General features: G+C 40.7%; 1 protein-coding gene across 4 annotated transcripts in view; it reads right to left on the reverse strand.

Moving 5' to 3' along the window:
- LOC125765295 (leucine-rich repeat-containing protein 24) overlaps positions 1-21,818 on the reverse strand; it is a 114,758-nt gene that overhangs the window by 77,773 nt on the left and 15,167 nt on the right. For all 4 annotated transcript variants that reach the window (XR_007418535.1, XM_049430261.1, XM_049430262.1 and 1 more), the window contains one exon: positions 11,081-11,138. The gene's annotated coding sequence lies outside the window, so the exon portion shown is untranslated. The remainder of the gene's footprint in view (positions 1-11,080; positions 11,139-21,818) is intronic.

The raw sequence follows: 21,818 nt of genomic DNA on the forward strand, positions 1-21,818 counted from the left end.
ACGTGGCTTAAAGTGGAGCATAATAAATTATCCTTGCTTACCACCTCGTCTCCCACTATCCCTCACACTTAACTTCCTCTTCTTCTCTCCCTTTCTGTAACATCCCTGCGTTGATGCTCGATTTCTGGCAAAACTGTCCGGTTGAATGGTTTGCATCGGTGCAGTAAGAACTCGGAACACACAACGACCCGGGCAACAGCTTTTATTTATTCACTCATGCATATATGCACACCCGAATGTGCAACCTACCGCCCGGTACGGAACCAGGGTTGTGGAGTGTATAACTTTTTTTTGCCAAGTGCAGTTTCTAGTTGAAATTAGAATTTCTGAATGATGTGTTTCGTGCTTCTTATTCCATCATCATCATCACCACTACTGCATTGCTACTGCTTTTGCCACACCAGATTGTATTATGCTTTACGTGCCAGTATGTCCGGTGTGTAACTTTGTTGATTCCGGCCCTTTCTACGTTCCCTTTCCCGCCCATTCTGTGTTTTGACCGGTCGCATTGGACGTTAGCATAAAATATGAAGAAAGCTCGGAAATTAACGTTTACTGGTGCACTTCTCGGTACGAACGAGTTGGTGGCCATGATTTATCGTGAAATGCTTTAGCGTTCGGGGGCCACACTGGTAAACCAGTATGTGTATAGCTTTCCTTATGGATTATTGATGGAACAGGATGGGTAGGATGACATTACAAACAGCAGTAACAGTACCATAAATACGCAACCCACTGTGGTAAATATGTCGGACCGCAGGGACACAGGAAATGAGCGAGTAGATTTGTTTGGAATCTGGCACGTATAAATCTGTTCTGAAGTAGTGACTTTTGTTGGATTGTTTACTCAGTACAGCGATTCGTTAATTAGAAGGGAAACCAAACAAAAGTATGTCCGACATTCTACCACTGCCGAACAAACACACGATTGTGTTATTCAATTATGTGGAGTTCAGCATAAATCGTACGCTGTAAAAAAGGAAAAGGGAACACATGGTCTAGTAACATGAGCAAAACATACAGAACAACCAAATAGGTTTGTAAATAAAACAAAATACGTCATTTTTCTGTAGTTTGGCTGACATGAAGCCTTATCACAAATTAACACACAACGGTAGTTGCTTGAACACGGGCTTGAACCGAAGGAGGAGAAATCTTATCAATATTGACATACATTTTATCAGATAAAAATCCTAAGAAAAGCAGCAACATTATAGCCTCAAATGATGTACTATAAGGGAATACTTTCAAAATAAAATAAGCTGAAATCAAAGTTCATACGAAAAAGTTTTGATTCTTCTGTTCAATAGAGAGTGTTACTCAATCTGGACCTATGATGTCTCCTCTGTGCACGTGAATGACATAAAAAGACTTTACGGTCTGGGTCGTCCGGTGCCATTCTTATGACATGATCATCATCAGTTGAGTATTGCCTTCGAACTCAAAATCTTGGCGACTTTGGACTTGAGGCGCTTTTTGAGGGATTTGAAATACTGAGGAAGTTTGAAGAAAAGTCGCAGCTTTCATGGCCCCCGTGGCTTAATGCATGGCGCGATAATGAGATCATCATCTTCAATGGACATCAAGCCATTGTAGTGAGTTGCCCATGATTTTTCTACATATACGACGTCAAACAACATGTTATAGTTCTCTCGAAACGTGATAAAGAGTTATCTATGAACAAAGTTCTTATCTCGATGACGTACTTGAGGGCTAGAATTATAAAGATAGATTTAAAGCCAGCATCAACAATAGCGACTGGTGGTTTTGGTGTTGAACTCTTGTACATTGAACACTGCAAAATTGCAACTAAGTAAAGTCTTACATCAAGTTTAGTTATCTCTCTCTATTCCTTTCTTTCCTTTTTTAAATAAAGAACAGGGAAACATTTCGAGGAATAACTATCTGAATGACCCCTTTCTAATCAGTCGATCTTGGAAATTGACAGTTTGTTCATTTTATTTCGTCACCAACACTTTGCGGCTGTGTAAGTGGTAAAAATGTATTGAGCAATGTCTATACATTGCCCAATTGACCGTCGATTATCAATAGAATGAAAAAGATATGAATCGTACCGCACTCCGCACTTAAACGAGAACGAATCGAATTGAATCGAGTGCATTCTTATCAGCGTGCACCTTCAGGGCTACGTGTCACAACTGTGTCAACATAGATAAACTCACACATCGGTTCCGGTTTTGTTGTCTGGCCATTTTTCTTGACATGAAGCCTAAACGTAGCCTACGGGCACGGCCATATCTCACTGTAAATGCTTTTATCGTGAGCAACACATAAACACCGTCTCCGAATTGGTAGAAAAACCCCGTGTTCGTAGATTAGTAACGATGGAGCGAGTTTAGCACAAAATTACCTCCGCAATCAAGCACGCTGTCATCAATAAGTGTACATAAGAGCTTCTACCTGAGGGGTGGAGGACAGTTAACAGACACGTGTACTTACACTGACGAACCTCGTCCCATATCGGTTCTTATCGAAAAAAAAAAATATTAAACCCACCTTACGCACCTAATCGTCCAAAACGCTTCAGGCATTTCCGTACATCGAACGGAGCGTTCATCCTAACACTTACGTTACCTGCCGAGCTCGTAAGCTCGGGCAACAAAATACTAATGTCATCTCCGTACGTCTCTATTCCCGGTTCGGGGTGAAGCCATTATTCCTCAACACAACAAAGTGCGCATCAAAGCAACTGGCAATGCCCAGTAATCAATCCCCAGCTATCGGTGCGTTAAACGTTTGATGCTGGCGCTATATGTCTTTATAGAGCGAAACGAACAAAACAGGTAAAATAAAACAGCGCGCACCTTGGAAAATAAACAAACCGAACCACCACGTCCTGCACGCGTCCGGAAGGATAAAATAAAGGCATCCGGCGACGGTTTATTGCTGACGTACGCGCCCGTTGACAACACATCCGTCGGTGTTGAAGATCGTTTCTTCTTTTGGTGGCACCCTCATGCCATCCAGACAACCATTTTTGTTATTGCTGATAACATGAACACCTACGGGTTGGTTTCTAAATTTCTTCCACACCTGACACTCACCAAATTTCTCCGTTGAAGTGTTTCCGCCGTTTCGATTGGTCTTCCCGTATCACATTCTTGACTACGTTGGCAAATAAAAAGATAGAACCACGGCTACAGCATTGTCCCAGCCAGGTCGCGACTTTCCGGCCGCTTGGAGACACTGTTTTTGCCGTGCGACTCCCATGACCCATGTTGCCCCGCTTCTCATAAACCCCCGCCAAACCATAAATTGACCGTAAATTCAGGAAGAAGCGTTGAGAAAATTAACGATCCAGGCATGACTTTATTTTTATACATCGTCGATGCTGACGGTATGTACACGGAGGATCATAGTGTTGACATGAGTGTTCATGTTGCTTTCTTGCATTGTCAAAGGTGCTAGAAAAAAGGGATTGCTTTGTAGTAGGGAAACGTAGCGAAAAATGACTTCAAAATCTGCTTTTCCAACACCAACACCAAAAGCCCGTACCGGCGCTTACTGAGAGACGATGAAGGTTGGGATCCGAGCAGACAATGGTTAACATATACGTACGTCTGGCTTAAGGGGCTGATGACTTATTTTCTTGATTATCATTCACCCATCAGTATTTGAATTAACACAACAAAGAAAATTTCAATAAGTGCATCGTATGAAGCTTTACTAACATTCTTTGGACGCCTTTTGTCGAATAGTGAGATCGATCAGACTTTAAGTTACAAAGTTACAGCTTAAATCTTATGACGGTATCTGTCCAATAGTCGAGCAAATATTGAGCGATAAATTGATACCAGATTGTATCATGCTCTATTCCAGGGGTCTCCAAACTACGGCCCGTGGGCGAGGCCCTCCCGAGAAATCCCGAAATTGGCCCTAAGCTGTGGCAATTCCGCTCAAAGTGGCCCGCCATCTAAAAAGTTAGGAGACCCCTGCTCTATTCGAAACTTCGTTATGTTAAACGAACGTATTGCAGAAATTTATTAAGAAATGTAGTTGAAAATATGATTCAAAACTAAACTGTTTTTTAATAAACTTGAAACAAATTAATTATACAGAACTACGTTTATACAATCTTTGTTTACATTTCCAAAACCTCGGAAAAATGGTGTAACCTCCCTGAAAAAGGGCGTAAGGGGTCAACTCCCTTTAAGAGACGGATTTTAAACATCAAGATATGCAATTGCTCATCAACCATCCTCATGAAGATCACCAAAAAATAAAAGATAATATTGTTTGTTGAGAGTTTGCGTTTCTCGAGACGATCATAAAATTAACTAACTCACAAACAATGAGTTTTCTTTATCGCATAGACACTCTTGAAATATGTGTGTGTATTCTTCCTTCTTCTCCCGCACGTATGGGTTCACCTTAAAAACATCATTACTGTACGTGTCCTAGTTTTCTTGTTATTTAATCTTCAATCCAATTTATCTATTTTTTTGCACTCCTCTACCCCCTTTCCACTCACTCCCTTCAAAGTTGTTTAATAAAATAAAAGAAAGAAAAAAAAACCTAATCATTACCATCGTTCCGTTCCATTTTTGCCACCGGAAAGAGTTTAGCGAGCGGGCACGCGTTCGAGTTCGCCGTCTCGTGTAGAACTTTTTGATTGGATTTGAAATTTCTTTTCTGCATGATAAGATGGCCCGTAGTTTCATTTTGACGCCGATGACACGCGAACGCGGCCTGTCTGGGGAGGTTGCGAATCAAAAAAAAAACGGGAAAAATAATGTTCGAAAGTCTGTTACCTCGCGCACACCCGGGGAGATAATGTACGACAGCCAGCAAAGCGCCTCTAACACAGCGGGAGGTTGCCCCCATCACCAGCTGCACCAACGATACGACAATCGGGTAGTATTGTGATGTGGAAAAGCTACTACAACCAAAGCGAACCGAAGCTATCGGGCAAAAACAAAAACCCGTACACAATCTTTTAAGCTTCGACGGTGATTTTAAACAAAACCGTTGCGTGTAACGTCGTGGCAGACGCTGCTTCTCTCCAATAGAGTCGTACATTATACACCAAGATGGTGCAAAGAAGTTGAACAGCATGGCTACCGGAGGTGCAGACACACACATACATCCCCTTGTGACCGTGTGCGAAAGTTACACAAACACGATTTAATCACCGAAACACGCTGAAACTATTGACAAAACAAGCTCGCGCTCTTTCCGTCATGGCCACACGCGCTCGACTCAGACATCAAGCTTCTGGTTCGATGGTTCGACCAGAGTTCGAGGCACAAGCGATAGGAGGGGAGCGATAGGGAGTGATTTTAGCTAGCTGAATAAGTCCAACGAATGCGGCGTTTTCCTCGCCGCCGGCAGACACAACACGTCAACGTGGAAAAGGCATTTATTAATTTACCACCACAACGTCCCGCTTACCCTTCTACACCATGCAGCACCTTTTACCACAACCGACGTCGACGATTTTCCGAACTTTTCGGTCTCGTTGTTGTGCCCAGCGCATCGTAAATTATAATTATAGCTATTTCTATCCGAATTAATAAAAAGCTCAACCGTTATGGAAGAAAGTGCAGAACGCAGAGGCGGGTGAAAAGCTTCTTCTGTGCCTACCTGTGCGCCAGCGTAGCCCTGGTAGCACACGGGTATGTATGTTTGTTGTAAAGTTTTATGAATTGCAAGTTGAACCGTTTACGACACCGCATGGTGAACAGCTTCATGGAAAATGCATGCCCTATTTATGTGCGACAACGTACTTGCCATAACGCGGCACAACTAGTGTGGCTCATTTGGGACCTCTAACCACAATTAAAATGTTGATCGTACTTAAAGGTAATTGATGTAATTTCACACAGAATTGCATCGATTTGGGTACTGTTTGTTCAAATTTTATAACCCTCTTTCTATAGCCAAAACGATGTGTTTGGTGTGACACATGGGCTTGGTATATCAACAAAACAAGCGAACCTAAAAAAAGTTAGGTACATAAAATGATAAAACATATACAAAGGGAGAGTGATGAGTTTTCTTGAAATTTCTGAAAATGATGTTTATTTTAAAATGCTGCACTATCATTGATTGACGGAATAAATATTGTTTTCTGTGTACTAGAAATAGGCTAAAAGATACACAACATTCCATCGATTTTTTTTTACCATTTTGAACCAAAAATAAACCCAAACATCAACAAAAAAAGCTGATATAAATATATATATAAATATAAATAGGTACAAATATCTTGTAATTTATTATTTAGATATTTGTTATTTATTTGTTAAATTCAACGGACCGTATGTGGCCTCCTTGAAGCTTTTGTTTTTTACAATTAATACATTGATTACATTGATAACGTCTTCTTCTTCTTCTTCTAATTATGCGGGTTGTCTGAGACCTCCTATGTTCACTGAAACCTCAGTTACACTGCCCATATTCAGAGGTTTATTCCTCCCTAAGTTTGCCTTGCGACTTCTGTGAGTCATATTGGCATTTGGCTTTTTTTTTCTTTGTTTTTCGGTAATTTGGATATTTTTGTTTTAGAATTCTATCTTATGTTTTTTTATGTAGTTCATGATTCTTTTGACTGTTTTTCCGTCTCCATCCTTCCAATGTTTTTTTAGATCCTCTATGGATATCCCTAATGGCTTATATTTTTTACATGAAAAGATCATGTGTCTGGCGGTCTCTTTTTTTTTTTTTTTTAACAATTTAAAAGATTTTGTTTTATTCAGATTTTTTGTTTCCCTGAACAAATCTTTTACACCTTCTTCTTCGGCTTCCCCCGCTAGGGTTTTGCGAAGAAGTTTGATTTTTTCCTTTGCCTTCCGATTTCGACCATTCTTTCCAACCCCATTGGCCATAAGAGCCCTCCCCAAAGGAATTACTCCGTTAGCGACCCGACGTCGCTGCTTCCGTTAACGAAGCCTCCTCTGCCGGAGTTAGTCGAGCTGGAGCGCGACCTCTTTCTGCAGCTGTCCGCTGTCGTCGTGCCCTCTCCATCTCGTTCCTCCTTCGCCGTCTTCGGATCAGCTCCACCTCCGATGGCGCAGCCCGACGTCTCCGACCTCCTCCGGAAGGAACCGGTGGCAGCATTCCATCCCTCATTCGACCTCTCCATATTCGCTGCATATAGATCCGGCGCTCACGCCTCATACGCAGCGTCTCAGGGGATGCTGGTCTCCCCCTGCTGCGTCTGGGAATGGGGGGTGGCGCTGTTCCCAGCCTCTCGGCCTCGACTGCAGTCCGCAGTATCTCGTCATCACGAGCAGCTTGCGCCGCACGCACATCCGCCGCCAGTTGCTGCTCAGCTCTATCGTTTGCTCGCGCTCTACCGTATGCTCGCGCTCTAAAGCGACGACCTCGAGCCGCTCGATCGGTGTCTGGCGGTCTCTGGCATTTCGCATATGTTGCAGTTTGGTTCTTCTACGATTTTCATTTTATGTAGCCAATATTTAGCTAGGTCGTGTCCTGCTAGAATTCTGTTCATTTTCCGTATTTCAGTGGCCGATATGTCGATTTCTCGGTGCCAAGGTATGAGCTCAAAATTGGGTTGGAATTCTTCGAATTTTTTTCCCTTTTCTGCGCACATGTCCTGGTACCACTTTTTTGTATCCTCTATCATTTTAATTCTGCTTCGGTTTATGGCATCCTCCATTCTTATCCTGTTTTTTATAATATTTGTTTCATTTATACCTTCTTTCGCTAATGTGTCTGCCATTTCATTGCCTGCATGATAACGCATTGATAACGTCAGATAAACATTTTTACATTGTATATCATTTAACAAGTAATGGGCCGCACATTACGTATACAATTTAGGAACGCAAAACGCGACAAGTCAGGTTCAAAACGATCACAAACGGCGTTGAATTCACGACATATAACGAGGAACGGATGTTTGGCGTAACTTTGACGCATATTGTTAAGCCAGCTGTTATCTACTGGCTACAAGTTCGTGTTAGTGTACTCGACTAACTCGAGATAACTCAACAATTCAAATTTCCTCGCAATAAATTAAGATTTCGTTGCAAAACTTCTGTTATCTGAATTTCTACAATATCTAAATTTGGATGAGCTAAGCAAAACATTATATCGGGACTAAATATCGAATCATCGAAATCGAAACTTCTCACCAGCCCAAAATTCTATCCACAGATAATATCATGAAAACGACATGATCTTGACTCTTGATCTTTCCATAAATCTCCCAACCAACAATTTAACTGATGCAAGTAATTCTACATGTTTGTATAATTCGGGCAAGGAAAATAGCTTAAGTATAATCAGTGTATATCAGAAACAGTATTCCATCTATCAGAACTAGCCATTTTTTTAAGTAAAATAGACCATAATTTTGTTGCAGAACTAAAATAATGTATCAACTAATTGTTTGTAACAATTATAAAATATTAAAAAAAAACTGTGAGCTTTCAATGTTGTAGATTAATATTCCTTTTTTAATTAAATCAAAATTTTTGTCGGAACTGGTGTTTAATTTACCTAATTAATTCCAAATATAATTCCTTATCAACACACCCTAATGTGCTACTATTGCTTCACTCAGAAAAACCACGGTCAACATTGCGCCGTTTAACGTGTCATCCCTGTCGAGTAACCACGTTAGCGACAACTACGTTGAAGCATATTGATCGAAGAAGTAATTAATGCGAGAGCCTGTTAACGTTAGTTCCGCACTTCGGGATTAACTTCCCAACCGGACATCTCACTCATCTGGCGCCAGTAGGACGCAAATCAAATTCATTATTTTCACCCACTCTACAAAACTTCGAGACGGAGAGGCGTCTTTGGGTACAACATCCAACCCAAAACAAGAAGAGAAAAAGAACATGCAAAGAAACAAATCACAACAAAGTAAAGGAGCTGCCAGCAAGATAATCTAACCACATAGACTGTATTTTCTCGCAACATTTACCCAAACGCTTAATGCTGCAGTGCAGGAAAAAAGCAAAATCCTACGACAGTGTGGCCACACAATTGAAATCACGATGGAGTGGGCAAACAATGGCGAAATCAGCAGACGAAAGCATTCTTCCAAGTGCGTTTTTTTTGAGGAAAAATAAACAAACGAAAACACAAACACACACACACCCAACCTCAATCACTCATTGCTTCGGCAAACATTTATCGGTATGAATGAAATCGATTTTGCGTTCAATTTACTGTTTCTTCGCTTATCCGCAGTTTTTGGTGTCTTTTTATTGGAACAACGGACAAAAAAACCGCCCCAAAAGATAACAAGAGCACTGTCAGAGGGAAGGGAGATAAAAATAAATAATAAAATTAAGATTGAAGTGCGCTGCGCTAAGAAACTAAGCAAATCAGACAACAAAAACCTCGCCAAAGAAAAAGTCAGCAGCAACAACTCGAAGGCAAATTGAATGTACCAGATTAATCTACCATCCTGCTCGGAACCCGAATTTTGCCCAGCATCCTGTCGTATCCTTCCTTCTCTTTATCTCTCTCTCTCTCTCCCTCTCTCTCTCCGTTTTTTATACAACACTGGTTCAACATCAAATTCGCCTCCATAACTTTACCATCGTACCAGTCAGCTGTCATCAGCTGTCAGTGCTTTCTCGCGTTAACAAAAAACGTCAATCTCGCAGAAAGGCTTTCCCACAGGCAGGGGCGGTAGTACACGTTCCTTCGTAAATGCTTTCCAGCCTCTCTGTTCCAAATTTATATCGAACCAAACTAGTGATAGCACTGCGTTTGTTTCACAGGACAGGCAGGAGAGTTTCCCAAAACGATCGTCAAGGACGTAGAAGAAAGGGAACGAAAAATTTCGATAGCGTTAAAAGCAAGTCTAAGTTTTCGACCAACGTTTGCCGGGTTTTGTTGAATATGCTTGAGATGAGGGAATTTGTCGTCGTTTCCCAATTTTTTTTGTACTCAAAAAAAACCTTCAATACACGAACGACCCGCCGGTTCCAGCCCTGTCTGGCAAGGTGGCGCGTGGCAAGAATGTTTTGTATCCGACCCTTCGCATGCAGCCCCATGTTTGATGGTGCAAGAAGCAAGAAGAAACACAAAAAAAGAAAACCAGAAAGGATGATGTGTTCCGATTCATTTCTCAACCGTAGTCAGCCGAAAGATTTTTCGCACAAATCCTCTCGAGAGCGGCTTTCGCTGTAGGGGCTAAAAAGCGACCGGATTGAACTAACATCCATACACAATCGAGTTTCGAGTTCTCCACGCCATTGCGAACGAGAATGCTAGACCGTCACCACCACCACCACCACCGCCCGTCAAATCGTGTCCGGGGTGCCCGCCTTAAATCGTCGGTGTGTGAATTGGGGACATTTCAACCAGCGAATGGAAGGCGATTTACATTTTTGCTGTTGTTTATTTCTTATTTTTCTCAACGCTCAAATCACCCGAACAAAAGATCCTCTTGTCCCCGAGGAGGACACACACACACATACACCTAGACATCGGAAAGTGGTTCACTGTATAAGCGTGGGGCCGGAAAAACTGTGTCCCATCCTTCTTTGCACGACCGTGTTGTGGACTCTCCGTTCTTACCTAACAAATAATGCTGATGCAAGGAAGAGGGTGGAAAGCTCAACCACGTGAAAATTCACCTACTAAAGGCAGGTGATGGTATACCCCTATATGGTCTGCTATTCTACCAACTTCCCTTGATACGGGGTGCGATTGATTGGGAGGGATGGTATGGATTTAAGATGAAATTGATTTTCGATAAACGGCCCATGTCCCTGGTACCGATCTGTACCTACTAAAACATCCTTTTGTCGCTAGAGAAGGGGGAAGAAAATCGATTTGAAGATGTGTGCTTTTGTGCTTTGTAAGCTTAGGATTGTTTGCCTGCCTTGCCGTGATCCTTTCAAATCACTTTCAATTCTTTCGTTTTTTTTTTTTTTGAAGAGAAGAATCACAGGTGTGAATAAAAACAGAGGGAAACGAACGCAGAGAGGCTAACTCGCGCTCAGATGTAATACGGCAAAATGGAATTGAATTCTTACAGCCCGGGGAGTAACATTATAGCGAGACAGCGCGTTCTGCTATCCTATTTTGCTGATTTTGTTTACGGTTATGAAAACACTGGTCATACCTTTTAAGCCTGTGTCCCTCTGCAGCAGTACGCCATACACATGGCACGTGATGAAGATCTGGAAAGGCAGGGAAAAAGAAATATTAATATATCCATTACCAGTAGCTTAGTTTTCTTTAAAATTTGCAAAACAGATATTGGAAAGCATATTCCCCAAGTCACATTTATGGGTTCTGTAGGTCTTTCAAAGTTGGGACTATATACAACTTTTGTAGTTCCTGGACTCACATACACCTCTGAGATATTGACTATGTATCGACAACCGAGACGAAGCCCTCCTAGCCGCGTTCAATAAGAAGATACTTTGGCCTGCTGAAAGAGTCCTTTAAGCCGCTCACAGCTCCAATCCAATATCCAGCTCAGCTTGCGCCTCGATTGTTCTGGTGGACTACCGGGACTCCTCTGTGGACGACCTAAAAGGACCTTACGGGCTATTCGAATAACAGAACCAGTTCAGCGGTACCAGACGACTCTAATTCGCTGTTCGATAGTGAATTCATCGTACAACTAGTATAAGTCGTCATTGAAGGCTCCTTCATTATCCTTACAAATATACGGGAGAAAAACCCCTTCTGCAGCAGGTCAAGACTGTAAACCCTGATAAGTAAGTAAATCTTTCAAATATGATGTTACAGAACAGTATTTCACACCGCGATTCCGATTTTAACAACCGAAAGTAATGAAAAATTACAGTTTTTTTCACTTTAATCTCAAATTAAAAGGATAAACTTGCTATGAATTCACCAAACATATTGAACGTAAGAAAGCTTTAGTGCTGGAATCAAAAGCTCTCTAACTAAATCGTTCCAAACGAGAGCAAAAACAATACTTCCAGCAGTGTCATAACCTTCAAAACCACAAGCATATAGAATCGGTAAAGAATCTATAGGGCAACCCAATACCAACAAAAAACCAAGCAATTTTCCCTTTTTATAGGTTCAAATTACTCCATTATTTACGACTTTTCCTACCCGAAGCACTGAAACAGTGCACAAACACCAAACAGAGACTCAGAGCACACAACAACAAAAACCACATTCTCATTCTCCAATACTTTCTTCGGATGGGTTTGCATTTTTATTCGCTTTCTACCATCCAAAACCAAACATAGCGCCCATAACAGGATAGTGCTGGAAGGTCGAACGGGTAATATCCAATCCTGTCGGAAAAATATAAACCATGGCCCGAAAATGCAATGCCTACACCATACATATATACGCGATTCGTCTATTCGACGTTGTTCATTCGGGCAGCAGCAAAAGGGTAAAATACGATCCCTCCTATTGTTCCACCATACCACCCACTGCGATACCTTATCCACCCGGGGAGAGGAGATTGTATACTGAAAGGTGGAAAAATCATTTGTTTACCTGTGGTCATCCGTGCTTTCGGTATTTTCATCTCTCCCCTAGTGCCGGATTTATGTTCCAGTTTTGTTGTTGTGTTTTGTTAACACGGTTACCTACCAGAGTGCCACTATTTGCAAACCGAACCGGATCGATTATTCGTTCAAAATTTGCCGTCACTAATTGAAAACGTACACAAAATATGGCTTTTTTACTCGCCGGTGGAAGCGTAGTGGAAAAATACATCCCACTAGGTTTGAAATTTCTTTACACTAATTCATGTTGCGTGGGTGGGTGGGGCGGTGATGTTATCTTATGCTGCGAGTAAAAAACACGTGAACGCATCGATACGCTTAAATTACTGCGTAACAATTGCGTAAGTAAACATTTCCGTAGCGCATCGCTGAAATGCAACAAAAAAAACAGGAATGATTCACATGAAACTAACTTCTACCCACCGTTGGCGAATTGATCGTATTGGCGGAAGAGCAAAAAAAAAAAACAATCAATTACAATATTCCCCATGAGCGAACATTTTCGACCATATGCCTCAATAAGTTCGAATTTTCTGGCACACCAAATCAAACGTTGAAATGAAATAACAGTCGGGTTTGTTTTTCTATTTACCTTCGCAGTATCACTTATTCCGAAACTCACCATATTTGCTTACTAATTGGCAGTTTTTTTTTTGTAATCAAGCTTAAAATCCTGGTGGGGAGGTTACTGTTTGCACTGACTAAACTGACTTCGATTGGATTGAATAGAGGATTAGGTACTGGGCGGTAAATATTTGCGATTGAAAACGTATGCTATAGAAGTTGATATCGTTTTAGTTGAGGAATGGATACCCCAAATATTGTGGTTATTGAATTATTCAAATGACCTTTTCCGAAATAATAAACAAATAAATAACAGAAGAGTAATTTCGAATAACAGTTTACTAATAGTTAAAGTCATATCATCATCATATCATCATTTTCATCATTTTATTGATTCTTTTAAAAAATCCCAAGAAGTTCTTTTGTATAACCAAATTTGCTTTTTTGGGATTCATAAAGAATATATATAATATTTTCATACATCGGTCTCCTCTTGGGCCTATATGTACATTTACAAACTTAATAGACAAATCGTAGCTGTTATATATTAATTACACTGCAATTGCAGCTTAATGAAATACAATAATCCTTTGATCGTTTCTTTAAGCTTTGATTCACTCTCTGCGCTCACTAGTGACTCGCTCATTTGCATTCCAACTCACTCACTTCCTGCGCTGACTAACGAGTGTATTGTATTTTAAATAATTGGGTAAAAGTGTTTTGATACTTTTGTTGGATTAAAGTCCGTCAATAAAAGAGAAAAATGCTTTATTGCAATAAAAAAAACCTTCATAAAAACACTTCATGTTGAGTTGAAACTAAACATTCACTTGCAGGGTTAAAAGGGAAAATTGATAAAAGGGAGATCATCTTTCAGCAACACGAAATGATACTTTAGTGATTGTTTAAAAAGAAACCTAAATTCCCTAAATTATTTTAAACTAGTTTTACGAACAAGTCGATTTGCAAAACTTTTGTGAAATAAAAACAATTTTATTACAAGGCCATTTAGTTGCAGATTGCGCTACAGCATCGTTATTTGTCGATATATTAGTTTTAATTAGTACCAGATGTTTCTAGCTACGTGAAAATCCAATATATAAAATTCATTTTTTCTCTCTCTTACACACTCAACTCTATTTCGAAGACTTCATTAAACTCAACGCGATTTTTTTAAATATTACTCTTCGTATAAATAAACGATTGTTTGCAAGAAAAAATGCACTTTTAAACGAGCATCTAAAAGAAAACACATAAAATCATCACTTTTCATTAATCATCACATTTCCATGACATGAAATCTCAAGCAGAGATGCAGACGGGACGGTATGAAAACGATATGCATATAATCAAGCGGACATTCAATGCCATTTTAATCAAACTTCAATCGGTTCCCATCCCCGGCCCCAGTACTCACCGCAAACCGCATGACAAATAATGCTTATTTCCACCCAGGGCAGGGACAAGACACCGCGGAAAGGCATCAATAAAGCTGCCCGCTGGTCACTCTTTGGCCATATGCATGGCCATGATGACACTAATGAAAATTCATTGCAACTGCCAGCAGGACAGTCGCGTTTGCATGCGCACGAAACCGTACCATCAGCATTCAACTCGCAATAAATAGAATGAATGAGTTTAGTGCGAATAAACAAAAAAAAGTGACACAAAAAAAACGTTAAGTCGTGGGGATGGAAAATATTGTTGCATCACTTAATGTTCGTTCTGCTTTGCTTCGATCGCAACTTTAATTAAAACGATTTTTTAATAGTTTTAAAGCATTTCATAGTGCACAGTGTGCGTCGGTTTGCGCACAATCGAACAATCGGAAACGATTGAAAATTTTAAATGTGACACTTTATTTTTAAACGCGTACAAATCACAACACACCCTCTCCATTCGGTGTGTATCGCTGCACTTTTTTTTGTTTTGTTTGCGTTGCGTGCTGCATGCATGATTCGATTACCGGTCTTTAATTTGTTTTCAGACGGTGTCAATAGGTAACATTCTCATTTTGATCTTTCTGGCATGTTGCAAAAAAATGTACTCTGAAATGGTAAAATGCCTTCGCCGATCCCACACACTCGCACACACTTCATTAATTTCATTAATCAATCCAATATTCGCAAAGGCCTATAATGCAGTAACTGTTTTTGTTTTCTACCGTGCACAATTTAAACATCATCCGTAGATCACATATCAATTGAAAAGGAATGGCATTTTCCGGCACCATTTTCCCCGGCTTGTGTTTACATGACATGTGACAGATGAAAGGAATCATATCGGTCCACACAGCTGGTACCTGGGGGGGGGGGGGCAGCCTGCAGCAATTGCGGTATTTAATTTGTGACCTTTCGGCATACGGGTGTGCGAGCCATTGTTTGGTGGCCATCTTTCGTACGGTTAATCGACCAACATTCCCGTACTGCTGGTTTGCAGCCATCAATTAGCACGATGAAAGCAAATATTTGCCCAGTTTAATTGGTAACGTTGCTTTTTTACGACAGTTCGGCGGTGTGAGCTGATCCGTCCATATTAATAATGAATGTCGGTTGTATTCTGCTGAAAGGTATGTTTGTACATTCCCCAAAATGTATCGGCTTTTTTTTATTTCCAAATATGCAGAATGAAACATGTGAACGAATGATGGGAAACAACGATACAATTCAATCATGGCATTGTGTGCGGTGTGACGAATTTTATCCAAATATGTGCTACCGATATTACATTCGATGATAATTTAATATCCATCCTGCCAAAAGTGATGTGCTGTGGAATGCTACTGCACTGCACTGGATTGGAATATAAATCAAATTTTTCACCACAACAACAAAACACTGTACCAATCAAACATTACAGACAAATCGAACGGCCAAATCTGGGCCAGGTGAGAAATGTTTCACTCCGGAAAGAAATTTAATTTTATGAGACATTCCTTTTAAAATAAAATGAACCAAAAGTACCAAAAAAAATAGATCTCCCTGCAACGATTTGTTAATGGAATAAAGCTTCATTTATCAAACAGATCCATCAACATGGTTCGCCTTTCGGGCCACTAAAGGCACTAAAAGTAGCGGCCAAAAGAAGAAGAAAAAAGCACCCAAATCAAAGTAAGATAAATTGATAAGCAATCTTATCCACGTGCCCGTCTTGTGCAAGCATTTTATCAAACGCGACAAGAAAACGGAGTCCGCAGGTTTAGCAGGCACAAGACTGAGAGAGAGATGACAAGAAGAAAAACATAACAACACCACAAAACAACTAATAAGAAAACATCCGCCTTAAAGATGGTGAAAAGACCAACGACCAGTGTAGAATTGTAAACCAAAAAAAAAACGAAAATAAATGGATGAAAAATTCTTGAGGGAACCATCACGAATATAATATCACCGGCGCTGCTTATACACGGCTGAACGGTTGATCCCATGGAAAAGAGAAAACCGGAAGTGGAGTGTTTGGGGCCAGTGGCAGATCGTTACACCTGCCCCCGGAACGGAAATATCCTCTTAAATGGATCGATTATACTTTCGTTAAGATTTGCTCGGTTTTATTTTTATTATTATTATTGTTGTTATTTTTATTATTTTTCTCTCTACGCAAACTCAAATTTTGCCTCTGATGGTCGGTTTCGATCAGTTCTTAGCCGTTTGATGATGGGGAACTCGAACGCTTTACATTGATTGTGTTTTGCCGCCAGGGTATCGAAGCGTAAGGATGCCTACTCTTCCCTTTTTGTACATTGCTCTCAGTCGGTTCCGTTGAATTTTCCATTATTTTCCCATTTTCAATTTTTCCCCCCACTGGCTAGCGGGGCGATACGATCCATCAATGAATCGATAGCTTTATCTTTTTATTTTATATTTTGCTCGCAGTGTTTTTTTTTGTAACAACATTTCAATGAAAATCTGTATCACTGAAAATAAAAACCACCATCACCGCTGCGGGCGAGTATTGTGTGGCGAAAAGGAAAACAGTGTGGCAAGAAAATCATTAAACCGAAAGAAATGGATAATATGCTTGAGCACTGCGACAAGCTCGAATTGAACTGAAAACGAGATGAAAGTAAACAGTGATTCGCTTTGCTTCCTGTATTTTCGCAGTAAGCAGTGAATGTAGAATTAAAGAAAAAAAAGAGAAACACAGCGCCACATAAAGAAAAATCAATCACTAGGAACATTTTCAACGAAAATCTTTTCAGCTAAAAATTCTAAGGACAAGCCAAGGAAGGAACGTACGGTTTGTAGGCGAAAGAAAATCTTCCATTATCTCGTTCCCGCGTTTGATCACGCGTCATGAGTTGTACTTTGAAATGGTAGACAGTTGAACAAATTCCTTTTTTTTTGCATTTTTTTCCGTACTATTCTTATATGTGCTACATTGTGAAGCATTTTGATAGGAAAAACTCAACCACTGTGACCGGTTTGTGGTTTGAGTAAAGCGTTCTACGGCTCCTTTCCAACCGTGGAAAAATGTTATGGAAGTAGAAGAATCGTAATCCTTACAGCGCGGTCTAGATAAACACATACAAAAAAAAGAAACAAACAATTTCCACCATGATCTAAGGATGCCACTAAGAAGATGATAAAATAACAAACAAACGCGTGAAGAAAACGCTTCCACATTAGTCGGCGACAAACATTGCTCCGATCGTTCCAACGCGTTCGACTGAAAACCGATCCGGGAATGCGATAATCGAATTTCAATAATTGCTTTTCACGTTTACCGTCGAAAACGACGTTTCGAGACGAGGGCTTTGACATTGCTAGTCTAAGATGCCATTTATCCCTTAGCATTAATCGTCGGTGGAAACGTTTCCACTTTGTGTGTGTGAATTTGAGTCGAAAAAACAGAAATGACATTGGCTAAGCAACAGCTCTGGCTTGAATCATCCGACAGGTATTCCAGTAAACAACACCTTTGCCCTTTACACCTTCGTGTCCACTAACATCCTACTCGAATCTCGCGAACTTTCCATACGAAACACGATGCTAACGGTAAGAAATTGAAAGAACTTTTAGATACATTTACCTTTACCTTAAGTATGTCTTATCAGCGGGTACCAGTGAGTAAAAGTGGTCATAAGCTATTTGTTGACCGGACGTCCCCAATCCGGGAGGTTTAAAACCCAAAACCCACGCACAGTGTGTCTAGTGCACCGTACCGCGGACTAGACCAAGAAAACAATCCCGTTGCTTAAGTGAGTTAGAAGATGGATAGTGGTTTACTGATCATAATTCTTACCCATACGCACGGTCTCTTGTATGTGCATGGCATCGCAGCGTCAAACTACGAACCTGAAGGTGTTTTAGTGTTTACTTTACGATTCTAAGCCGAACCTAACGCAAGGTACACATACTCTATCTATCTTAAGCGAGCATCGTGCACCCCGGAAGACTTCCTTGATGTGTACGGAACTGCATCACAATATGTTCGACGGTCCCAGTGTTCCAGTCACTGCACCGGAATATATTCGAATGTTTGCCATAAGTGTATCGGGGTGGTTTATTGAACTTTCATCCGTTGGGGGTTTATGTGTATGCTGCATAGTCTTATCTTCCATCGACCACAAAACGTTGGTGAATAATGCTGTTAATGCACGTGTAAACTTTAAAGCTTAAGAATCTGTCGCTTGGTGCATTAGCTTGACTTAACTTGGTGTTCGGCTCCAGCAGGGGTTTGCTTTTATTGATGAAGTTGAAGAAGTAGACGTTGGTAAACATTATCTCATTTTTTTATCATCATTTATTATTGTAGTAATTCTGGAGTTATGAAGAAATTGTGACAAAATTTCAAATAAAATAAATTCAATTATAATATAATATATTTAAAATAAAAAGTTAGTTATTAGCTGCACGTATTGGACATGCAAGGCGGAAGAAAATGTTTCAGCATTTATTAAATATAATTAATTGACGAAATCAAATAACAGATATAGTAAGTTACAATACTATCATCAAAATTCATTTAAAATAACTAGCATAGGCCTCGAGCTGAAATTCAATTCTGAGGAAATCCCAGGGAAAGGTCTCAACAAATATTTCAATATTATCTTTTTCTGCTGCTCCTCATACAAACAAATCCATGGGGTTAAGGTCTAGGGAGTTTGTAGGACAAACATTACAGCTTGTGAATTCATAAAATTTGTTTGACTTTTCACAGAGGTGTAGTAAGCCTCTGCAGATTAAAATAATCAATTATTAATATGTCTAATTTCTTCCTAACAACCTGTATCTAATCAAAAACTCTATAAAAATGTGTTGTTGTTAATATCATTACTTCAATAAAGATATCCTAATACAACCTTCCTATCGAACAGCACATATCCAGTTTCAAATCATTTACCAGATATCGCTTTATTTCAGAGCAATTAAAGTCATGTCAATAAATTTCCTCCAACTTCTATTTTATCAACAGTCACGCACTTCATATGAATACCACTTCATAGCTAGCTGCACACTTGTGACACATTTACCCAGCATTGTAATCCGCCGCCATTGCTCACACACTTGTTCCAGAGAGTTACTGACGCATAGAAAGAAAAAAATCCCATTCCCTTAAAATCTTGCTCGCCCTAACGCCCCTAACGAAGCCAGAGCTCTACCCAATTAGAGAGAAACACTTTAGCAACATTTTCATTCGATGTGCATTCACATTTGATGCACATCAAGTGGTTTTCCCTTCGTGAGAAGAAGTAAAAAAAAACTTCACCTAGTAAAACCAGTGTGTACGCCTTTGAAGTGGGTGAAAGCAAAGAAAAACCCCGTGAACGAGATAAAATGTCACCAGCCATGCGTTTTAGATGCACATCAAGCGACGATAGGAACGTGAGAAGAAAAAACTCCTTTTTACTCCCTAAAAAAAAGAAGGTTAAGACGAGACATTTACTTTTCATTGTTGCTGTTTACAGCTGCTTAAACTCGTACGAGAACCACTCGTAAGCAAGCGTAGGGTCACCCTGTTTCAAGAACCGTGCTAGAATTGGTGTTGAACCCTAAGCCTGACACTGGGAATGTTACGGATTTTTCCCACTACTAAGAGATGAGTTTTTCCTTCGCTGGTGCGGTTTGTGTGTGTGTTTGCCATTCCATTCACAGCATCAGTTTTTTTTCTTCTTTATTCTTTGCAGCTTAACACTGGAACACTAAAGGTCAGACTACCATCCAATGCAATGCCGTGCACTATTTATTTGGTTTGTCTCCCTTACGGCCACAGAGAGGTCGATGACGAATGTCAAGAAAACTTGGTTCAGTGTTGAAGAAAACACTCGATTCAGATACGATTACACCGGCGCAAGTTGGGTAATCTTGGGTAGAGGAACATACCAACCGTACGAAAACAGCGGGAAGTGCAGTGACTTATGTAGCACGGCCACTACTGATGCATCACTAGACGCATGGAATGTATCTGCGATACACGGCCAGTCGTATAGTAGAGCACACCGCGGTGCTGTATGGGCCCGGGCATGGTTTAAATTTATGGAATCGTTGTATGCGCTGCACAAAATACAGTACCGGCGCTCAGCAGCAGAGTACACGCTACATACCACTGCTGAAGCACGTGGAATTTCGAAGCAGTCCAATTTTCGGTACTCGAACCCGACCGGGTCGAAATGCTTGCGAAGCCACACTGCAAGTTAATAGTAGAGAGATGCGGTGACGGACCGAAAGAATTTGACCAAACCTCGCAACATTCTTCGTTCTGGCCCGGGGTGAGTTTTCTACGTACACGGTTTTGCTTCGGTAATCCATCTTTCCAAGCAAGACACTTCGTGTGTGTGTGTCTCTACACGCCCATAAAACAACACCAGCCACAGCAGGCAAGTTGAAAATTCTCTCCCGGAGTTCAACGGGCGCTAAGAGTTATCTTATCTTGTTTCATCCCCACCCTTCTATCGTGTCGCTTCCTTTTGTGGATCGACGCACGGGATTGGGAATGCTGGCTTATTAACCATGAAATAGGCTAACCCCTAGAAGATGCACGCGATGCAGTTGCATTGGATATAATGACGCGCCGCTGCATGATATTGCCCTTGTAAGGGTACTATAAATAGAACAAAAATAGTGAGGTAGTAATTAAACGTATCGCTTTGATGCACGAATGCACGTACGGGACCGGAAGGGTCGTGTGTTAATTTGACAATTTTAGTCCTTAAGTGTCCTACAGATATTTCGAGCAATTTTATTGGGAGTACGTTTTGTGAGTAGACTACTGCAACCTTTTGCAAATGAAAATTCGTTTCTGCAGATTTTATCCTTATCTGTAAAGCAGCAGAAGCTTCAGTTCGGCTGTCGTGAGATAGCTGAGACAACCACATGGAGCAGCAGTCCATATTTCAAAAACCCCAGGCCAATGCACCACAGCACATGGTGTGTATAATCTGACGATGACAATTCCTAGCTTCATGGTCTTACATACTCTTAAACTCTGCGTGAGAGCACGGAATGTAGATCCGAACGAAGAACCGCTCGATTTGGAAACGCTCCCAGCACGGCAGAATACTACAAAGCATTGAAAACCCGTGTCCCTTTATGTGGTTTAGACGTCAGGTTCTATCGGTGAGATAGAGCGAGTGGTGAAGTGATGGAACAAAAATTGCAGTACATTCATACACCTTTGACAACGAAACCGGCACAGCCCTATGCAGAGTATGGTTGCAAAATGCAATCTCCACAACAACGCACCATTGTATTTATCAGTGAGCTGACCAGCTTTGTACGAGGGTGCTTTTTCCACGAGCAGCTCTATCTCTATGGTAGTATGCTCAGCCCAGTTTGCAATCATTTTTCGTTAAAA

Source organism: Anopheles funestus, chromosome 2RL, assembly GCF_943734845.2.
Source record: "Anopheles funestus chromosome 2RL, idAnoFuneDA-416_04, whole genome shotgun sequence".
NCBI classification, from domain to species: Eukaryota; Metazoa; Arthropoda; class Insecta; order Diptera; family Culicidae; genus Anopheles; species Anopheles funestus.